Raw genomic sequence first — 6,178 nt, 5'->3', positions numbered from 1 at the left:
GGCGCTAGGTGAGATGTAGAGAGATGGGAGAATAGAAGAGATGGTCAGAGAGAAACAGAGAGAGAGAGGAGAGGAGGGAAGGGGAGGGCAGTGGAGTGGAAGGGAGGAAAGGTGAGGAGAATTTGATCCTGATGGACTTGCCATCCTTATTCCAAGTTTCTATGGGACTAGCTTTATTTCATTATCTTAACTCTAGATTTGCACATGGTTTCTCATGTGTCCCTGCAAGAGGCAGCTCCCTCATGCCAGCCAGATGGGTCTCTATTCTAAAGGAACTTGAACAAAACAGGAGGTGAAGATGCAGAGGTGGTGAGTACAGACAACTCCCTCCAGAAACTTGGTTTTGCAAGGGAAGAGAGAGATGGAGCAGTAACTGAAAAGAGGGATGAGGATGACTTGAGGATATTTTAATGCTGATGGGAAAATCAAGTGAGAGACAGAAGCTGGACACACAAGAGTGTTGAGATAATGGATAAAGAAAGGTCTCAGAAGAGGTGGGTGGTGAGATCATCCACGAACAGAGCCCATGAGCCCAGTGTCATCGGCATGGATGCATCTGACTAGCATCTGCTCCCCAGGTCAGAGTGAGTCTCTTCTCAGCTGCCCCACTAACCATGCCTCCCAGTAAGAGAGGAGTCACAAGGTCTCTGCTCTGTCATAATCCACCATGCCATTCTAGCAGGCTGTTAGCAGCTTGGGTTCAAGGTATCATATATCATGTGAAATGCCTCATAGGCTTGCTGAGTCACTGGCTAGTAACATTTGACCGCTATATGGGAATGCTTCCTGTTGGACTTCAGTCGCACCCGATTCTAACACAGAGCTTCCAAGATGGGGTTGGTTATATTCTGGCAGTTTATATACATAGTTCACATATGTACTATAAATGCTGGTTTTAGCAGATGAGTTGGGACAATAAAGAGTGATCATGCTTTAAAAAAAAAGTTTTTTTCCAGAAAAAAAATTGAGAGTGCCAGCTGCTGAGTATCGACTCTCTGTCAAGCCAGGTATCTTATCTTCTCAGGCAGTGGGAATAGGATGGATATTAACAGGGGACCTCCATGCCCTACAGGCTTGAACTCAGGCCTCAAGATCCACCCAGTCAATCACACACATGCTGCTGTCCTTTCACCTTGACCTCTGACTTGGCTTTGGTGGAGGCAGGAATCAAGAACAAGATGACATCTTGCCTAAAGAATTCACATGTGTAATGCACAAATTCTCTGTCCAACAGACATCAGTTGCTCCCTATTACCAATCATTTGACACACACACACACACACACAGTTAAGGGGTTTTTTGTAAATATTTATTTATTTGGCTGCTCCAGGTCTTAGTGGCAGCATGTGGGATATTTAGTTGCAGCATGCGAACTCTTAGTTATGGCATGTGGGATCTAGTTCCCTGACCAGGGATCAAGCCCAGGCCCCCTGCATTGGGAACAGAGTCTTAGCCACTGGACCACCAGGGAATTCCTTCACCTTAAGTTTTAAGGCATAATATGCATGCATGCTCAATCGTATCGGACTCTTTGGGACCCCATGGACTGTAGCCTCCCAGCCTCCTCTGTTCGTGGGATTTACCAGGCAAGAAAGCTGGAGTGAGTTGCCATGCCCTCCTCCAGGGGATCTTTTGCACCCAGGGATTGAATCTGCAACTCCTGGCACCTCCTGCAGGCGGATTCTTAACCACTGTGCCACCTGGGAAGCCTAAGGCCTAACCTGACAGATGGATTCACTATCTCCCACCTCTTCTTTGCCCACATTCCATGCTCTAGCTACTCCAGACAGCTCACTGTAGAACTTCTCCCCATCAAGGCTTGGAAATCTCTTGTTTCCTTTTCAAACTTCATTACTGGATCAGCCTGAGCAACCTGGAGAGAAGGACTGAGTCTTGCTCGCCGAAGTCCATCTCCCTCCTAGCACAATGCCTGGTAGAGAGTAGGTGCTCAACAACTATTGGGTAAAAGTTTTCCTGAATGGTGACTTCCCTGGTGGCCCAGTGGCTAAGACTCTACACTCCTGATGCAGGAGACCTGGGTTCAATCCTTGATCAGGGAACTAGATTCTCCATGTGCAACTAAGACCTGGTGTAGCCACATAAATAAAAATAAATATTAAGAAAAAATTTTCTCTGAATGAACTTGTTGCTTTTCCATCTGCAGACTTTGTTCATATTACTCCTGCTCCCCAGAAGACGCTTAAGCCAGATTCCCCTGATCTACTGTCCTCTCTCTCCATGAACTACTTGTCCCAATTATACTTGCATTTTATTAGCAAATTATGTTCTGCCATGCACAGCCTCCACACACTGTGTTCAAGCTATTGGTTTACTTGGTTTGCTCCACTCACCCCTTCACTCCCACTGGGCTGGGAGGAGCTCCCTGGAGGCAAAGGACAGGTCTTACCCATCTCTATGTCCCAGTCTTATACTCTCTGCATCTCGGCAGCAATTAGAATAATGTCTGCCATATAGCATGTATCAATAATACCCGTGTAACCCCAGTGGTACAGGCCCCTCTTCTGTGTCCTGGAGGGCTTTTTGCTCACACTTTGAGGGGAGGGTTAGGACAGGAATCAGATAGTCAGTCCCACTGTGCCCTAATTTGGAAAAAGCCCTGAGACAATAGGATGCCAAGACTGGTGATACCTGGTGGTGCCTCCATGGCAGGGGGCTGGGAAAAAGAGAATTCAGCTGCAGGTGTGTTGGAGACATACTCCGCAGTTGATCAGAAAGCGCTGACCACTGCTTTGCCTGCCTTACTAGTCTTTGCTAACACAAGCATCACTGAACACGATGGAGGCCACAGCTGTGGACTGAGATGAACAGAGATCACACAGAGCAGCTAGTATAGACTTTAGAGGAAGGAACAAAAAAACTCTTCACTTGGGCAGTTCCCTTGTAGCACCCACAGTCAGGAGGTCTCATAGCGTTAGGCTTTCAGCATAAGTGGGCTACAAAGACGTGTCTTTGCTCGCCATCTGTTCATCTTCCCTAATGCCTCCTTTTCCTCCAGCACCCCCACATTCTCCGTTGTGGAGCTGCCCTCCTGTTTCCTTCCAGAAACTCTCCCTTCTTCACAGGTTATTAACCCCATTGCCCAAACCTTGTTGATTTTTTTTTTCCTATTTATTCCATCCATTTCTGAAAAACGTGTTCTAAAATATCCCACCATGATTGTGGATTGTCTATTTCCTTTCATGTCTATCAACTTTATCATCTGTTTTAAAGTGATGTTTTTATTAGGTACTGGATATCATGTATAAAAAAATTACAAATATAATTTGAGGCTTTGGATGATGGAAGGATTTACTTTTGTTTCTGGCAGGCAGTAAGGTCTAGGGAGATACCCTCACACTCTGGTTTTAAATCATAAAGGATTCTGTTCACCAAGGGACACTGGCAATGCCTGGAGATGTCTCTGGTTGTCAGAACTTGGCAGAGGGTGCTACTGGCCTCTAGTGGGTAGAAGCCAGGGGAGGCTGCTCAACATCCTACAAGGCACAGGCTGGTCCCATTTGTGTGTGTGCGTGCTAAGTCGCTTCAGTCGTGTCCCACCCTTTGTGACCCTATGGACTGTAGCCTGCCAGGCTCCTCTGTCCATAGGATTCTCCAGGCAAGAATACTGGAGGGGGTGGCCATGCCCTTCTCCCGGGGATCTTCTCAACCAGGGATGGAACCCTTGTCTCCTGTATTGCAGGCAGATTCTTTACCCATTGTGCTACTGGGGAAGCCCATTAGCTGCCCCCAAATGATAATAACACTGAGGCTGAGAAACCTTGCCTTAACCCAATCAAAAACTGAGCTGATTGGAAGCTGGGTTTCAATCTTTGGGAGAGTTTCTCTATTTTCACCCCAGTCCTTGGTGTAGCGCATCGGAACTCCCAGCTGAATGCCCAGGTGATTACGTGGGCTCCTCCTCCTTGGGGGCTCTGAACTCCAATTTTTGTCCCTTTAGCGTAAGAGGCTGGAAATGTCTCTACCTCTTAAGAATGGGCAAATATCTTAAAAGTAAATTCTCCGCTAACCCTTTTTTCTAGGATCTTGGCCCCCAAACCCACACCACCTTGGTAATTCACCTTCACACACTTGTGTTCGATGTTTTGTTCAGCTTTCCTCACTATTCTTAATAGAACTCATCTGACATTATGGACTCACCACTTTCCCCAGGGGGAAGGAGTTGCTTCTCATTTTTCTACAGTCTTTCAAATGCAGGTTTTAGGCCTTGTCATGATGCTGAGATTCTTCTCTGCTCGTAACCTTGTCCATTTGCCTGGAGAGGGACAGCTCTAGTCCCTGTAGAGGAATGATGATGGATGCTACGATTTCCCGTAATTGCTGCCACCAGCAAGAGCTATGGGAGAGAGCCGTGGGGTGATGGAGTTTCTTACTAGTTATCTAAGAAATAAATGTGACTCATTAATTTTTCCATTCCCTTACAAGGATAAAATAGCCCCATCTCATACAAAGACATTTTATTTTGACCCTGCTCTTTGTGAAAGAACAAACCTGGCCTAAGGAAATGGCAACCCACTCCAGTATTCTGGCCTGGAAAATCCCACGGAGCCTGGAGGGCTATAGTCTATGGGGTCGAAAAAGAGAGTTGGACACGACTTAGCAGCTAAAAGACAAAAACAGAAGTGCTAAGACCACTTGCCTTTCCCTCAAAATCAGGCTTACATTGCTAGAAAATCAACCAAGATGTGAATGGGCCATAACATACCATATATCATCTCAAATGCGAGTGGTCACTTCTCATTATTAGAATAGAATTATAACCAGACTGTATACTTTTTCTGATTCATAAATCTTTCCAATTTTAGAAAATAGGGGTGTCTCATTGATTCATGGAATGAAAACATGAATGGCCGTCACTCAGTCGTGTACAACTCTTTGTGAGCCGATGGGCTATATAGTCCATGGAATTCTCCAGGTCGGGATACTGGAGTGGGTAGCTGTTCCCTTCTCCAGGGGATCTTCCCAACCCAGGGATCGAACCCAGGTCTCCCACATTGCGGGCGGATTCTTTACCAGCTGAGCCACAAGGGAAGCCCTGCCATCCTAGAGCTGTGTCCTAATCTTAGATCAGCACCACATCCTGTACTTGTTTTTTTTTTTTAACTTGGTCTTCAAATAAGGCTTTGGTCTTTGTTAGTGCATCGATTGTGCTATAAGAAATAAAAAATAATGAAAGAAGGAATTCATTCTGAAATGGAGCCCACAATCTCAGGAATGACTTCCTGTGAAAGCAGGAAAGATTTTCTTCCAGCTGGGGTAAAAACAAAAGGCATAGTCATGAGTCGCCCCCTACCGCTCAATGGGGTGAAATCCTTGACCTCAGATTTTGATTATTTGTGGTGTTGAGTCTTGTATTAGCAGTCATGGAACTGAAGCAGAATTTCAAGAGCCCAAGGGAAGCGAGTCCCTAATACACACAGTGAGTTACTGAGGATTCTGGTGTGAAGAGCCAAGATCTCAGGACTCTAGGGCCTAATGTAATAGCCACAGTCCATCCACCCAGGCCAGTAGGTGCCAGCTTTAGCCTGTGCTTGTAAATTAACTCCCCTGGAGATTTGTAACTTTCAAATAGCTTTTAGTAAAGCCTTACTTTAAAGGACTATTTCAAGGTTTGTATTTCAACGTACCACAAATAAAATCTCATGTATAATAAACCATCTCAGCCATGCATTTTATACTAATTAATAAAGTTATTCTTGGGACCCCCTTCCCTCCCCCTCCCTTTTTTCTCCTCCTCCTCCCCCCCACCCCCTCCCTTCCCCTCTTTTTCTCTCTCTTTTGTTTTTCATTCTAAGAAACTTAATCCTTAAAACCATTCATCATATGATTATGAAATGTTTTATTTTTAAACTATTTTATAAAATCTTGATCATTAGAAAAAAAAATCTTGATCATTAGGGTGAAACATAATGAACAAAATGGAAGTTACCATATTTTTTAGTATTTTTAAATCCTGAGAGTTAAAAAATATATGAAGAATAATGATCATTTGTCTCTTTTTGTCTGAAAGAACTTTGCGACACAATAATTGGTCAAAATTATCTAAAAATTTTGAAAAATACAACTGGGCACCTATTGAGAGAAATTTATAAATTATGCCATACTTATGATTATGCCACAGGGTGGAATCTTCAGGCAAGAGTCTTCATGTAGATTCTTT

The sequence above is a fragment of the Bubalus kerabau genome, chromosome 22 (assembly GCF_029407905.1).
Source record: "Bubalus kerabau isolate K-KA32 ecotype Philippines breed swamp buffalo chromosome 22, PCC_UOA_SB_1v2, whole genome shotgun sequence".
Classification (NCBI taxonomy): domain Eukaryota; kingdom Metazoa; phylum Chordata; class Mammalia; order Artiodactyla; family Bovidae; genus Bubalus; species Bubalus kerabau.
Note: the sequence above shows the minus strand (reverse complement) of the source record.